The following is a 16,469-nucleotide window of genomic DNA, read 5'->3' on the forward strand; positions in this document are numbered from 1 at the left end:
TGAACTTCAAATATATAGGCTATAGTGAAATGCCTATGCTCTGAAATTTCCCCTTCTCAGAATGGTGCAGCATGCTTCATGACCCAAAAATATGCAAAAATGTGCTCAGTATGGGTAGAGGCATAAATATTTGAGAAAAAAAATCATTGTTGTATGCTTATAAATAGCGCATGTAGGGAGAAAAGTACATAAACATCCACTGGACAGGAGAAAAGAATACATGAATATCAGTATCAGCTTGTTGTGTCAATTCATAAGCAGCAGGGTCAAATTAATTTACAGTCAAGATGGGGAGAAATGTGATGAAAATGAAATTAATGGAATCTCTAGCACTAACCTAGTAATTATAATACTATCATCATTTTCATGTGATGTGTGAGTGGAACCATCTTTATTTGTAATGCTTTTTAATAAACACTTTTTATAAAGGCAAACTTGCACTATAACACTAAGCATAGGAAAGTTGTAGTACATATCAGTTAAATTTACCCTAGTTGTAGAACTCAAAATTTCAATGATGTGCTAGTTGAGGAGCAAGAAAATAATGATTTCCCAAAACCAAATGAATTTTTTAAAAAAAGATTTTATATGAGTGGAAAATCCAATAACTTTACAAGACAAGAAATGCCTAGAAGAAATATATCTGGATTGCCATCCAGTAAATGAGGAACATCTGTAAGTGCATCCTAGCTCATGGATGTCAAATTCGCAGCATCACGTTGCCTTCACATGATGTTTCAGGATGTTTTGGGGGGAGGCATAGCCTGTGCCTGATGCATCCGGCCCGTGGGCCACCAGTTTGACACCCCTGATTAGCTAAATCCAATGTTTGTCTCTGCTCATACAATTTAGCAGTATGCAGTATGCTTACCGGCTTACTTACAGTAGCAATAGGGAATCATTTATAACTTCTTTTGTCCATTTTGCAATTCTAACATCTAAGCAAAATTTTGTGGAAATTGTAATTGAGGCATCAACTGTTGAAGGGGATAGGGAGGAGAAACTGGAAAAAATGTATTTTACTTAGGTGAGGGTCATTATTAAAGCAACAGTAGAATCTTGCTGGTCAGTCAAGTTTTCAAAGAAAACAGATGGAATGCTGGTGCTCTTTTTTGCATCACTGTCTTCTGCCAATTGCTCTTTTTAAATGAATTTAAGCTATACATGTCAGTAACATCAAGCATTTTCGACATGAAGGTATAACCACCCAAAACCTGTTTAAGATTATTGGTAGTGCCATTATCAAAGAGACTTCCTTCCTTCCTTCCTTCCTTCCTTCCTTCCTTCCTCCCTCCCTCCCTCCTTCCTTCCTTCCTTCCCTCACTCACTCATTCATTTGATTTGAGTCTTCCTTTTTTGTTCAAGATAGGTAATAAATTATACAAACGTGATACAAATCAAATAAAACCAATGTTAAAGTCAGTCTACTATTAAAAGCTCACTGAAAGATATTCATCCTAATAGATTTCTAAAATGCTAAGAGAGTTGGGACCAATGCAACTCCAAAGGAAATATGTTCCCTAGTCTTGCAGCAAGACAGGTGAAGATTGTATCTTGTGTGCCAGAAAGGAAAGCCTCTGGAACTACAGGATGCTTGGATAGTCAGATTTGAAATCATTTAGTGCTTTAGAGACTAATAAGATCACCTTAAATTGTACTCAGTAAACAACTCGATCAATTGTCAATCTTCCTTGCTGATGGACCAGAAACTGCAATCATCCGTGGCTTTGATCTGTGCTCTCCCATCAGAGGGCCCTGATCACTTGCATTTGGGGCCAGAACCATCCTGTAAGGGTGTTGAAGAATGGGGAGACCGGCAGCTGTGTTGAGGAGAGCTGCATCTCCCCTCCCTAGCTAGGCATTTTACTCCCCTCTGAAGATGGCTGTAGCAGTGGTCAAATATGGCCACCCTGAAGAGGAAGAACTAACTGGGGCAAAATTGTGCAGGAGCGGTGAAGAAGACAACAGCATGAAAACCAGGCTAATCAGGCGCAACATTTAAAAACAAAGTACCCCGGAATTAAAATTTTAAGGAATGTTTAAGAGAGATAATTAAAACAGCAACCAGAGAAAGTGAAGAAAATAATTTTTTTTTTGACAGCTGAAAGTGGCTTTGAACTTTGAAAGGAGGAAGCTAGAAGAAGATACCTGTTTAAATTGGATAAATATATGATCTTGGCACTAAACAGGCATAACTAAAGCTGAACTTGAATGTGTCAAAGGAAAAACAAAAAACAATAATTGAGATTTGGAGTTATTGGAACTTTAAAAATATATATATAACAGAAGTGTTTAAAAATGGCAAAACTTTTGAGGTTTCCGGTTTGTCGAAACCGCGGCGGTAGGGATTCGCGAAGCTGCGCGATCCCTGCCGCGCTAGCCGTTTTGGGGCTCCGACCGGACGGGTGCGAGCAAGGCTGCCCTGCAGGGGTAGCTGAAGGTAAGGGGATCCGGAGGAAGGGTTTGGGGTGTTGCAGACCCCCTCCCTGGCCGGCAGAACCCCCTTTTACCAGGACGGTGCAGCGGCGGTCCGCAATGGCCGCCACAAAGAAGTTGACAGCCGGGCAAGTATGCGCAGGAGGAAGAAGAAAGTTATTGAAAGTGAAAGTTCTTCTTGGTCGACCCAGGGCTTTGAGATTTATCTAATTTAATTCCTGGAAAAGATGGTTTTTTGATGATTTTTTCCACAGAGAAAAAAAGCGGCTATTTTGAGGTGCTGAAAGGAAAGTTTACTCTCCCTCCCGACGGAATTAAGCCGGAAGGGAGAGGATAAAAATATATAAATTTGGATCTTGTTGGAGGAGATGCCTTGAAGACTTGAGGACAGAAATATAATCTTAATAAGGCTTTAAAATATAGATTTGGACTCTTTTTTTTTTATTTGTTTGATACCACCCCTGGAAGAGGAAGGGGGAATTTTGGCTTGCTTGGATTTATTGAGGATTGTGGATTTTGGGATTGTTTTGCCTTTCTCTCGGAATATTTGGTTGGTGTAAGAAGAAAGAGGAATAAAGAAAAGAAAAGATTTATTTATAATGGCTTTCCTTTTTGAAGACCTGAGGGATGAATATGAGCAAACAAAAGCAGCCTGCAAAGATGGCATGGAAAAAGCTTTTCTATTTCTAGAAATGGCGCTGGTCAATTACCAACAGACAATGGAACAGATGGAAGCGGAAGAAGAACAACAAGGAAGAGACGAAGACGCCATCTTCATTGAATCCCAAAACTTATCTAAGGAAGAAGGAAGGAAGAGAGCAAGGAAAATGAAGGACTTAAGATCTAAAAAAACATTTGAGAAAGAAAAAATATGATGCAAAGTAAATATAATGATAACAAACAAGAGAAAAGGGAACACAACAGAGAAGGGATCCCAGCAAGGCAGAGGTTAGAAGAAGAAGGGGGGAGGAAGATTTGGTGGGGGAAGAAAGAAAGGGGAAAGGCGGAGAAAAGCCTCAAAGCTTTAAAATTGGATGGGAGAAGAGGATTTTTTTAGAGACAAAGGATGAAATATAAATTTCTGTAAGAAAGATTCTGCTAAGGTACAGAAGATGGTATTGTAACATTTATATTTGAAATAGTAAATTAGAATGGTTTAAGATTTAATAAGAAATTAAAATGTTGAAGTTTTTAATAATGATTGATTTTTAAAATGTAATAAAATATCGAAGGAAAGGAGGATACAATGTATTTAAACATTTTTGGTGGATAGAATGTACCAAGCAGAACCAAATTGGGTATTTGTTATGTTGAATGTTAATTTTACTAACTTAGGGGAGGATAGAAAGGCATCATACTCTGATTAGTGATTTCAGGAGAAATTCTTTTTATTATAAGAAGAGATAGAGGATAATGAATGGGCAAAAGATACAAATTTAATGATTTAATTAAGATGGATTAAATAAGATAGAATTGTGAAGAGTGATATGCGCTATTATTTTAGCCCATGCAAAGAGAGGTAACTGGGGCCAAGGTACTTTACTAAAAGATTTTTTTATGTTTGTTTGTGTTTGTTTGTGTTTTATGAGAATATTGGGGAAATTATTGTAGAAAGACAGGGAAAGATTTAATATGTAATGATTTGTTTGTTGTTGAAACTTTTAATAAAACTTGTTTTAAAAAAAAAAATGGCAAAACTTTTTTTGGAATTAAAAATTGAACTAAAAAAATATGAAGGAATGCTACAAGAAAGAGGCAAGTCGTTTAGTTTTGCCTTACAATTCTAAGAAATGGTGATTTTAGAGCATGAAGAACAACAAGGAGTGCCAGGAGAGGAGGAGCTGATTAAAGAAGAGGCCATCTTCAATGAACAATTGGAGCAACGAATATTAAAACAAAGGGGGAAAATAATGAAAATTAAAAACTGGAGATTTGAGGAGGCAATCAAAAAGGGGAACATTTTGAAAACCAAACAAAGTAAAAGGAAACAGCAGAAAAGGCAATTACAGAAGGAAGCTTTAAAGAGGGAGAGGGATAAAAACTGGAGTAAGAAAAGATAGGAAAAAATGAATGGAAAAAGAAGTAAAAAGATATGGAACCAGGAAATAAAGAAATACAGAAATCGAACAAAAATGAAGGGAACTTGTTTATTCAAAAGACATAGAGACAATGGTTAATTAAGAATTAAGAAAGGGGATTCTGCAAGGTGATGAGATGTAGAATAAATGCATTAGAAGTAACAAATTATTTTGAAAGTAGGAAACTATAGATTATTAAAATGAAAGATTGGAACTGATATTTTTTTTTGTTATTGGAATACTTGTTTTTTGTTAAACTATATACAGAGATAAATGGAATAAATGTGAAAAAAGAGAAATTATGATAAGTTTATTGACTATGTTTAATGAATGTATAGAATATAGTTGAAATGAATCATGAGGATTATTGTAATGAGATTAATATCAGTTTTTATGATGAATTGAACAGATTAATTTTTCTTTTTGAAATTATAAATGTTTTTGATGTAATTGAAGGGGATTATTGTTATTAATTTTTAAGGTGATAATTAAAAAGTTAAATGATCATTGGGAGTTAAAGGGGAACTAATTAAATGATATATAAGGTATAGGGGTTGTGCTGTCCCAGCCAGTCTATGGGAATTGGATAGTTACTTAGGAATTATGAGCTGTCCTCTTAAGGGAATGCTTCATGGTAAATGTAGTTAAGGTATCCTGGGAAATGTAGTCCATGTCATGTGGCCACATCTGTAATCCTGATTGGTCACTGAACTGACCCTTTGTTGGGATGGTGGGAGATCCCTTCACTCTCTTGCCTGAACTCAGCCTCCTTCTAGCATATCTACTATGATTTCATCTATGCAAAGAACTGGACATTAGATGCATCTTGACATAACTGTGAGTTACCTTGATGATACCTAATATAATCCAATAAAAGAAACTTTGTATGGAAGAGTTTGTAGAGTTATTCTATCTGTCTTTATATTCAGCAAGTGAATCAAAGGACAGAATAGTAAAATGATAGTGATCTTTCTATCCCATATTTCATCCCACCGTAGTAGATATGCTAGAAGGAGGCTGAGATCCTACTCTTGCTGGGAAATAATGCCCCACATGGCTTTCTCTTTTCCGAGTCAGTCAGCGGCCCTGTAGCCGGCCCAGTGGCCATCAAATCTCCACTAGGATGGGGGATCATAGGCATTGTCAGTGACAATCAGATGCAGGCTCCAACCCAGGCAAATGCCTTAGCACCATCCATTCCAACAGCCTTCCGATGCCCTTTAGCACCATCAAAAACAAGAAGGATGTTCCAGCCTAAAAGGCTGCTGGCGATCAGTACACTTTCACTAGGACATGACAAACGGCTGCCAACAACCACCAGACACCCACTAAGACACTCTACATGGGCATATGCCTATGCAACACCCTTTCCAACAGCTTCCCAATGACCTTTGACACCGTGGAAGCAAGAGTACCATTCCAATCCTAAAAGGCCACCAGAAGCGACCAGCAGACTTTCACCTTTGCCAAGAGTACCTGTACACCCTAAAAGGCCACCAGAGGTGACCAGCAGACTTGCACCAAGAGGCCCAACTTGAAGACTGAACTTCAAGCTTTGCGTGCTTTGCTTTGTTTGTTGCTTTATTAATGTTTACTGATTTTCTTAGTTACATAGCTAACTGTTTATCTTGGTTATATAGTTATCTGCTATTCATAGTATTACTGTCTACTGCTTATCTTAGTTTATAGTTAAATTTTTTTCTCTTCCTTTAATAGTGGAATTTACAATTCCAGGTGGGGAGTGTGCTGTCCCAGCCAGTCTATGGGAATTGGATAGTTACTTAGGAATTATGAGCTGTCCCCTAAAGGGAATGCATCATGGTAAATGTAGTTAAAGTATCCTGGGAAATGTAGTTCATGTCATGTGGCCACATGTGTAATCCTGATTGGTCACTGAACTGACCCTTTGTTGGGATGGTGGGAGGTCCCTTCACTCTCTTGCCTGAACTCAGCCTCCTTCTAGCATATCTACTATGATTTTATCTATGCAAAGAATTGGACATTAGATGCATCTTGACATAACTGTGAGTTACCTTGAGGATACCTAATATAATCCAATAAAAGAAACTTTGTATGGAAGAGTTTGTAGAGTTATTCTGTCTGTCTTTATATTCAGCAGGTGAATCAATGGACAGAATAGGGGTGGCACACTCTAATTGGTAATTGTGGGCAAAACTTTTTTGAAATGTTTGAACTGAGATGGATTTTTTGAAATGATGAAATAAGAATATGCGATGAAATTGCAAACCTGACAGATAAAAATATAAAGCACAATGAATATGAAGATATGAGAATTATTTAAAGTTAAAAGAAATAGGTTAAGAAATGAATTGAAAATTTATAAAATAAGCTTGAGGAAAATATTTGAGAAAATTAATAGAAAATATGTAAAGTAATGATAAGATATGAAACTAAATGTGAAAGATGAATATGTAATCAAAGTCATGTTTGTATGGAAATGTGAAAAACTGGAGTCATGCTGTTCACTAAAAAAAGATGTTTTTAAAATGTGGAAAACTGAAATTAATTTTTAAAAAAACCCAACAACAACTGGATCAATTGTAGGCCTATGAGCTTTCTGAGCTTGGTGGTTTTCTTGCAGACATTTCATTACCAAACTAGGTAACATCATCAATACATTGTTTGGAAATGAAACATTATCAAAACCCTGAGTGAATGAAAACCAAGAAACCCAGAGAACATTAATTCACTTTACTGGTACCAGTTGTAGATCTTTAAATACAGAGACTAAACCTTGTTCTGTGCTTTGAACTGGTATGCCTCTTACAATCTTAGTGTACAAAAAGTATAACTTCTAGGCCATTTTTGAGTGTACTTCATAGTGGGAGAAGAAATAATGGTTATGTCAGACTGTGATTAACTTTCCTTTGTAGGATGAAAGAGACATGCAGGAATAGCCCAAGACAAAGTGCTGTCTGAGGTAGAATAAGAAATAGGATCTCCTCACATTCAAATGCACATAGTTAATATTATTTCCTGGAGTGACGCACAGCAAATTAGACCGGACAATATTCCAACCTCAAGCTCATAATGCTGCAACCTTTTACAATGCTACTCAACCCTTAGTAATACCAACAATTGCTCCTTTACTTAGCTGGCTTGAGTAATCTTGCTTTCCAGATGGAGTTCAGGACTTGCTCCAGTTCAGATCTCACCATGCCAAATGTGCTAGCTTGCTCATGGAACCATCAGCCAAATTATTATTGGGCAATATTTATTCTGATTTTGGAATCTGCAATAGTTATGCTATGGCTAATAGCAATTGTTATTTGATACATGTGAACTACCCATGTTCGTGCTGGAAGACTGTTTTCTTGAAGTCAATTAGTTCTGGATTCCAAAAGTTGTGGTGAAAGAGGATTGAGGTGAAGCTCAATTCATCCTGGCTGAAAGGATCATGCAACTCATTATCTGCAATATTTGACCTGTCAGTTCCCAAATATTCTATTTCAACTTGAAACCTCTAGACAAGAAAAGCAGTCCTGTTTTTCTTAGGAATGATCTTGATTATTGCCAGAAACAGAATAGCAATGATAACATGATCACAAAGCGCTGGAAAGCTGTAGTGTTGCTGGGTTTTTTGTTTGCCAAATCATGCTTTTATCTTCCTTCTTTTGCAATTCCAGTAATATTTTTGACAATGATGGAAGACATCGAACAGAACAGAACTTCTCAACTGCATCTCCCTCCCTCTTTGCTTCCCTCCTTTTTTCAAGAAGCAGATCCAAATTGGTAAGTCCTCCCATCCAGATTCATTGGCAAAACTGGGTCTGCCTCCATATTCCAAATATTTCAAGAGGACATTCTTGGAATGCACCCTACCCTGTTGGAGGTGCATCAGACTTGACTCAGATGGCAGGTCTTCTCTGTCATGGTGAAATATGTTCCTCCCTGGCCATTGCACTTTCTGTCCTTGCATTCTGCAAACCAGCAAAAACATTATTAATCCACTGGGTTTTGATCCTAATCAGCTAATTGGGCGCGTTTCATCTTTATAGGTATGTTACTTTTTAATTTTTCTTATTTGCTGTTTTTTTCTGAGGTTTTGTGAAATATTGTGATGGTCTACAAATATTGTAAACAAACAAATAAAAACCCAGAGAAAAAGAAACTCGCCATGCATTCAAGTCCATTCTTTCTGTCTCAGTGGAAAACAAAACTATTCGACAATAGGTTGTTATATTTATCGTCATTTTAATAGTAGTGTTGCTCACTTTTTGTTTGTTTGTTTGTTTGTTCTTCTACCTAGCATACAGTAGCAAGATGTCTTGAATGTTTATCCTTCTAAAATTCTTCTACCAGTTATGAATTTTCTTTCATTTTAATTCAAATCAATGATTTAGCATCCCAACATTGTGGAAGCATAAGGAGGAATTTCTGTTAAAAATATAGGTAGTTCTCAACTTATGACCATTTGTTTCATGGGTTCAAAGTTGTGACAGTGCTGAAAAATTGACTTACAACCAGTCCTTGCACTTATGTCTTATTACTTATGACTGTTGGAGTGCCCTGCTGTCTTGTGATCAAAATTTGGGTGCTTGGCAACCAGCAATTATTTATGATGATTCCAGAGTCCATGTGGTCATCATTTGCAACCTTCTCAGAGAGATTCCGAGGAATAAAGTCAATAGGGGAAATTGAATTTGCTTAACATTCCTTTAATGACTGTGGCAAAGGGTCATAAAATCAAGCACAACTCACTCAATGACTCCATTACTTGCAACAGAAGTTCCAGTTTCGGTTGTGGTTGTAATTCGAGGATACCTCCATATCATTATTGTGTTACTTTTACTCACCTTTGGTCTAAGTTGAATACTACAGCTGCAGTTTTTCCTCACAGGGAGATGTTCCAGGTCCCTAATTAGTTTGGTGGCACTCTTTATGGTCTGCTTTCCAGATCTACCATATGCTTTCAATGTGCAGTTATGTATCAGAGCATTACTACAGTAAATAGTATGGTAGAGTAAAAAACATCTCCCTGTGAGGAAAAACTGCAGTTCTTCTACTTGTAACTCTGTTCCAACGGATTCCAAGTATGGAATTTGCTGTATGCTGGCCCAACATTTTGAGCACCAAGTAGCTTTCTCTTTCCTGCTTAATCACTGCCAGCTCACATTCCAATCTACCTCTTCAGTATCTGAGTGGAGAGGCCTTGGTGAGCCCCAGCCATGACATCACCCATTCTAAGAACTCGCTCCATCTCACTCCATACATTTGTCTACAAGGATGTCATCCTTGTACATAAACCATATTTGCAAAGACTCCATCCTTACAGATGTTCACTTTAAGAAGATAGACTGGACAAATATGTTGATTCTGTTTTGCTCTACTTCTGATGTTCCTGGCCTACAGCTTGTTTTTTTATCACCTTGTAAATTCTGGAAGGGGAGGAGAAATCCACAAAATTACTTACTGTTATGTTTAGTTTTCTATGCAAAATCCACTGAGAAGTGTCAATTTTAAGTATGCTGTTTCATTCCATAGTTGGGTAAATTTGTCTGAATATTTGTCCAGCATAAATTCTCCAGTATGTTTAGAGAAGGCTAGTTGAGAGTACAAAATATTTATTTATTTATTTATTTATTTGATTTGCCAATTGTTTACAAGATAATAAGTATAAGCGTATACATAGTTGTGAATACATGAAATGGGTACATATAAGAAAAATAAAAGAATAAGAGAAACAATAGGACAGGGACGGTAGGCACGTTGGTGTGCTTATGCACGCCCCTACAGACCTCTTAGGAAGGGTGAGGTCATTAAGGTGTGTGTGTGTGTGTGTGTGTGTGTTGGTTTGGAGGCTTGATAGTCCATCCTTAGGACATGACAGAAGACATCAACCCTTCTTCTAGAGTTAATAATTTAAAATATCCTGTGTAAATGACTTCTATTAAACATCATTGTTCTGCAAACAATATGCAACTATCTGTCTGAGAAAGGACTATGTGGCAAACTTCACAATCAATGCAGACATATCAATTCACCTTTTTTAAAAGATTTTTTTCTTGACAGCAACAAGAACTATTCAATTTGTTCAATACACACACACACACACACACACACAATTAACAACAGGAGGTCCATGATCTTATATAAAACTATTCTAATGCTTGAAGGTTTCATGAGAGCTGAAATGAGATGCTTCCCCTTTCTTTGTTGCCGAAATATGAATCAATGGAGATCATTAGGCCGCCCAAAGAACCAAAGAGATCAAAACTGAGCAACTGTTGGCTAGTTGCTACAGGACTGGGTTATAGATTTTACATGGAAGTAATTATTTCGTTTTCAGGAAAGTTTCCCCTCAAAAAATAATTATTTCAGCATTTAAGAAGAGCTGGCTATAATGAATCAGCAGAAGAGGAGCATGTTGTATGCCAATTTTTACTGAAATTATGTATTATTGGAATGGACAACATCCTCCATTTGGAGAGACCAATTCTACCTGGTTATGTTTTCCAGCAGCCATATCATAAAGGAGCCATGGTGGCGTAGTGGTTAGAATGCAGTATTGCAGTCTGATTCAGCTCACTGCTAAGAGTTCGATACTCACCGGCTCAAGGCTGACTCAGCCTTCCACCCTTCTGAGGTCGGTAAAATGAGGACCCAGATTGCTGGGTGCAATATGCTGACTCTGTAAGCTGCTTAGAGTAAATCACTATGAAGTGGTATATAAGTCTAAGTGCTATTTCTATTATCATATATTAACTGAATAAGAACACATTGTTGCATTTTCTATTTGGGCACATGAAATTGTCTTGGAAATGAAGATTCAAGACCATCAGGCCTTTTTAACAAATTCCAGATTTCTTTCCCATAAGGATATTTAAATATTTCTGAGACAATAGGGCTGTCAATTGGATGTCTTTAGCCTATCATTTAGAAATAGATCCAAAGATCATTTGTTAGATCCTTTAAGTCATCAAAACCCACATGTTAAGCTTTCCAGTAAAATTTAGGCCTTTATATCCTAAATGAAAAAAATATAGACCATTGTTCCTTCTTATTGCCAATGCTGGAAAAAAATATACTATACTATAAAAAGTATACAAAAAAAGTCAAGAGATATATTTTGTTTTTGTTTTGTTTCTACATAAAGAGTAAATTAATGAAAAGAATGAAATTGCTTGATTCCTAAATATATTTATCTCCAATTGGCTAGAATTTAGAAACTGGTTTGAAAAATGTTTTGCTACATATATACAACATGAGCACATATTTAGAGACCAGATGAGTACTCAGCTGTAAATTTTGATTAAGCTTTTAATACCAAATTGCAAAGCTTATTAAATTATTTCCTCCTATAGGCAGGCCCCACATTATGAACAGCTAAATATCTTATGAAACCTGGATATACCTGTTAATTACTGCTTATATAAACAGCCTCTTAATTTCACTAGCCACATTTTTTTCCTCAGGAAAACTTTTTTTGCATGTAACTCAGTTTGCAATTTATCACCAGCATTCCATATTCTACCTAGTGGGGACAGTTGTGTAAATTGGGCAGTTATATAACAATCACAAAGGTATTTTCAAAGGCTCGTACTTCTTAACTCAACCTGGCTGATAATATATATATACAACTCTATCTTAAAAAGCAGGCTATATAAGATAGTGTGTTCCCTCTCCCTTTGCTAAGGAAAAAAAAATCAAATGAGTAAATCTTTCCCCCCACTTTTTTTTTTTTTTTTTTGAATAATTGGGCTTTGGCATAAGCTGTAATTCAAACTACTGACTCAGAAAATCAATCTGTTTTTCTGCAAACTAATATTTGTAATGTTTCTGTGCCTCAACTATGGAAAAATTCTTTACAAGGCTTAAGGCAGGTACAGAAAAAGCATTTCCTCTTTTAAATTTAGTCTGTTAAAATTCTGGAAAGAAGTTTTCTTTTAATTCTCCCATTAAGCATAACTGGAGGCACTCAAGATATGTATATGGAGTGTTGTATTATAGATTACAGACTGTAGTTGAAATATTCCATTTTCCCAAGCTAATTATTCATTTATGATAAAGGGTGATTTATTCTCTCCACATACAAAATATATGCATATGTGTAGCACATACTTTTGCTCAATAAGGGATGCATATTTCCTAGATCATGCTACAGTTTCAATGGTAGGTCAGAGAACACCATGACACCGTGCATATGTTTGTTTTAGGAATATTTTCCTGGATACCTGCAATCTCCAAGTATAATTCAGTGAAAGGTACTCTAGGTTCTACCTAGATAACCCACAAATATATGAAGCAAAACATCTAAGCCATTTTAGATGCCTGGGAGCCTGATCCAATACTGACATGGAAATCAATTAAGTTTGTTAAGGTTTTATTCTGCAGAGAATTGCAGTCCATACGGAACAAAGGAAATCTTTCATTGGACTTCCAGATGTTTTAAAAATCGTAGTTCAGTCACAGAAGTTCTGCATTAATTTTTGCCCCTTTTGTGAAATGCTTAGAGCATAAGATCTCATGTGTAGATCCGATTTCTTCTGCAGGTATTACCTGTACTTACTAGAGTGGAAAGTGTTTTGGATGGTATGGTGTGCATGTAAATCTATTTCCCCCTTTTTTTACTGGAACCTCTATAGATCTTTATCTACTGTATGTAGTTTGAAGAAAGCGATCTTTGGTTGAACATCTTTTTATGTCTAAGGAGAAGGTGCATGGACATGTGCTCCTAACCATGAAGCAGTTGGTAAACTGGCTCAGCATCTTAATGAAAACTTTCACGTTCATAAGAGAAAACTGTGCAGGAAAACTGGAGAAGGACATGGCCTGTTTGTATTCACCTTGAACATGGTTAGCCTTCACATGTTGCCTGAGTTTCTGGGGGGAAAAAATGTGGATACAAAATTTAGAATTGGAGTCATGAACATGCCCATAAATAAGTTAAGCGACAAGGTCTGGAACAGAATTTCCCAATCTTTTTTTTTTTTTTGCTTATGGCTTCATTTACCTCTGTGACCACTTTCACACTTATTCTAAATTGCCTTTTTCATTAAGATATTTACTGTAAATTATAGTAGTTTTTCAAGATTTGAATTTAGCACAAAGAATTAGATATGATAATTTTGAGAAATTAAACACAAGGCTGGCAATTAACTTTGTACGTGTCCTTCAGAAATCTACTTTGTCGTCTCCCCCTAGAAATATGGCATGGCCACTTGGGGATGAGCATATGACCCACATAAAGAACCGCTGGCCTAGAACATAATGGCATTTGAAAATGTAATGTACTCTCTGCTTAATACAGGATCTACTATGAAGGGTACAAATCAGAGATGGTATTCAGCAGGTTCTGACCAGTTCTGGAGAACCGGTAGTGGAAAATTTGAGTAGTTCAGAGAACCGGCAAATACCACCTCTGACTGGAGATTTTACAGTAGCCTTCCCCAGCCACGCCCACCAAGCCACACCTACAGAACCGGTAGTAAAAAAATTTGAATCCCACCACTGGTACAAATGCTTGTCATGAAGGATGCTTGTCATACATAATCCAACTGAGAAAGGACTGATGAGTGTTATGGATATACTTTAGTAACTAAAAAGTGGTATACCTAGTATTAATACTGCAGGAATCAGCATATTTTAGACCAACATGACCTGAACAATCATATCTCTGCTTTGTTTATTTATTTATAAAATAGATAACTATCTTTCCTCTTTCCAAGCATGCAAGTTCAGTTCCAGTTCAGTTGTTTCCACTAAAGCAAATATTTGCTTTGAAATCTAATGTAAAGCCTTTGTTCTGAAGATGACAAAATTAACTGAAATGGCTCCTTTCTTCTTCACCTAAAGGGTTAAGTCAAGGCAATATTGAAAAGAACTGGGCCAGGGGGAAAAACATGGAAATAAAAGGTTAGTGTTTTCTGACTATTAAAGGGAGCCTGGCCTTTTTTTTTTTTTTTTTTGCTGAAATCCAATTGGTCATGCATTCCAGCAGCGTTTCCTGGCAGAGAGGAACCAAGAAAAAGCACCTGCCCTCGCCTATTGTGAACAGAAGCTGGGCCATCCCCACTTTGACCTAGCCTTTGACAATTTGTTGAAGTCTGTCATTTATTACACCATTTGTTTATGGGCTCAAAAATATTGAGAAGAAGAACGGAAGAGGTTGTTTCCTTAACTCCTTATGGAATGCCACCCCCTTATAATTGAAAATTCTTGTTGCAACCCTTTTAGCTAAGACTCCTGTCAGTCTGCTCATAGTCTCAAGGCATGTCTAGTAAAAACTTTTAAATACACGCCTCTCTGCCATCCCCAATATAGTTAGTTTTATACTGCTTCGTGCACTAGACTTCATGACAGAGCTATATTGCAAAGAATTCTGGCAGGTAATTTGATGCAAAATATCTTTGGGAGGTGCAACAAATATAATTTCATCATTCAGTAGTCTGGTGCCAGAAATGGGAAGTAAAGCCTAATTCTTTGAACATTTATTCTTTAGATTTTGGCTACAGAGTTTCAAAAAGTTCCTTTCCAGTTACAAAGAATTGTTCTTATTGTCATGCTCTAGGCTCAATAGAGGTACATGTTTACGACAGCAGATTCTATTTTTAAGGAAGATAGTTCCACATCACAAAAAGATTCTTAAGTATAATATTTTTTTCAAAATTGTATTGACATACATTGCAATTCATAATAAAAAATAAAATAAAATGAAGCTGGACAAGACCAAAACATTCAAGTTGAAGAACCTTCAAATTTCTTGCAACGCCAACATAAGAAATGAATATCAATTCAATTTTAAATATTCTTTGAAGGGTCCAATAATCACAAAATAATATTTTCTCATGAACAAATTTCATTTTTAAATTATAAAGATCTCAGATTTTTAATGTCTTTATCCATTTAGTCTCCATAATTTTCTATTCTAGTTCTTACTTCCATGATTTAGATATATAATTTATACTAACTTTCATATTATTTTAAAAATGTTTTTATATCATTGAATTATTGGTTTCTGTTCAAGCATTGCCTCTGTTGAGGAATCTACAATTGTAGATATCTTGGAGGCTGATGTGGCATTTGAGATATTGTGTTCAATTAATATGTAATTAATGATAATAATTGTATACAATATATACAATTAACCAATTATATGTATTGTACATAACTATTTTATACTGTATATATAATATATAATTATTGCAAGTTGTACTCAATACATAATTGCTCAAAATCTTTAAAGCAACCCTTAGAAATCAACTGCTTTAAAGCACTGATGGCTTGTTTAGCCCAAGCATCCCAATAAAGAAACATCCTCCATGATATTATAAATTCCACAGTATCAATTTTGTCATATGATTTGGGATAAAAACATAATTGCTTGCCTATTAAAAAAAAACATCCCAGATGTACCTTCAAGAATAGAAACAAATGTCTGTATTTAGTAAAACATGCCAGGTCTTCCGAGCTATATATAAACATGATCTCCAAAAAAAGGCCAAAGAGGAGAATAATGGTAAGAAGTCTAATTTCAAACATTTAGGCTTTAAAATTAAAACCCAATGATATAGTTGGAAAAATGGTAAATTAAAACTGCTATCAGGACAAGTTGGCCAAAGATATTTGAACGGTTTTGCCTGCCATAGAAATGTTCTCATTGACTTATGGATTTGTGTAAAATATCTAATAGGTGTTAACCTTAGAATCCCTTAAGTTGTAATAATATAATGTTCATTTTGATTACATAACTCTTGCACCAATGACTTTATGGTTGTTTTGACATGTCAATGTATATTTTGGTGCATTCTGAGAAATATATAAATCTAACCATTTAACAGAGCCTGTACAAACTGTAAATCCTAATATCTCTAGATGCAGTAACAGATCCCAAAGGCAGCAAATTATACTTGTTCCCATTAGAGGTATAACCAGAGTATAAAACATACTGTATTGCTATATGAATTCAACAAACTTTCATAATCATGTTGCATT

This window comes from Notechis scutatus, chromosome 1 (assembly GCF_049901735.1).
Source record: "Notechis scutatus isolate UNSWTSFEM ecotype Mainland chromosome 1, rNotScu1.2, whole genome shotgun sequence".
Taxonomy (NCBI): domain Eukaryota; kingdom Metazoa; phylum Chordata; class Lepidosauria; order Squamata; family Elapidae; genus Notechis; species Notechis scutatus.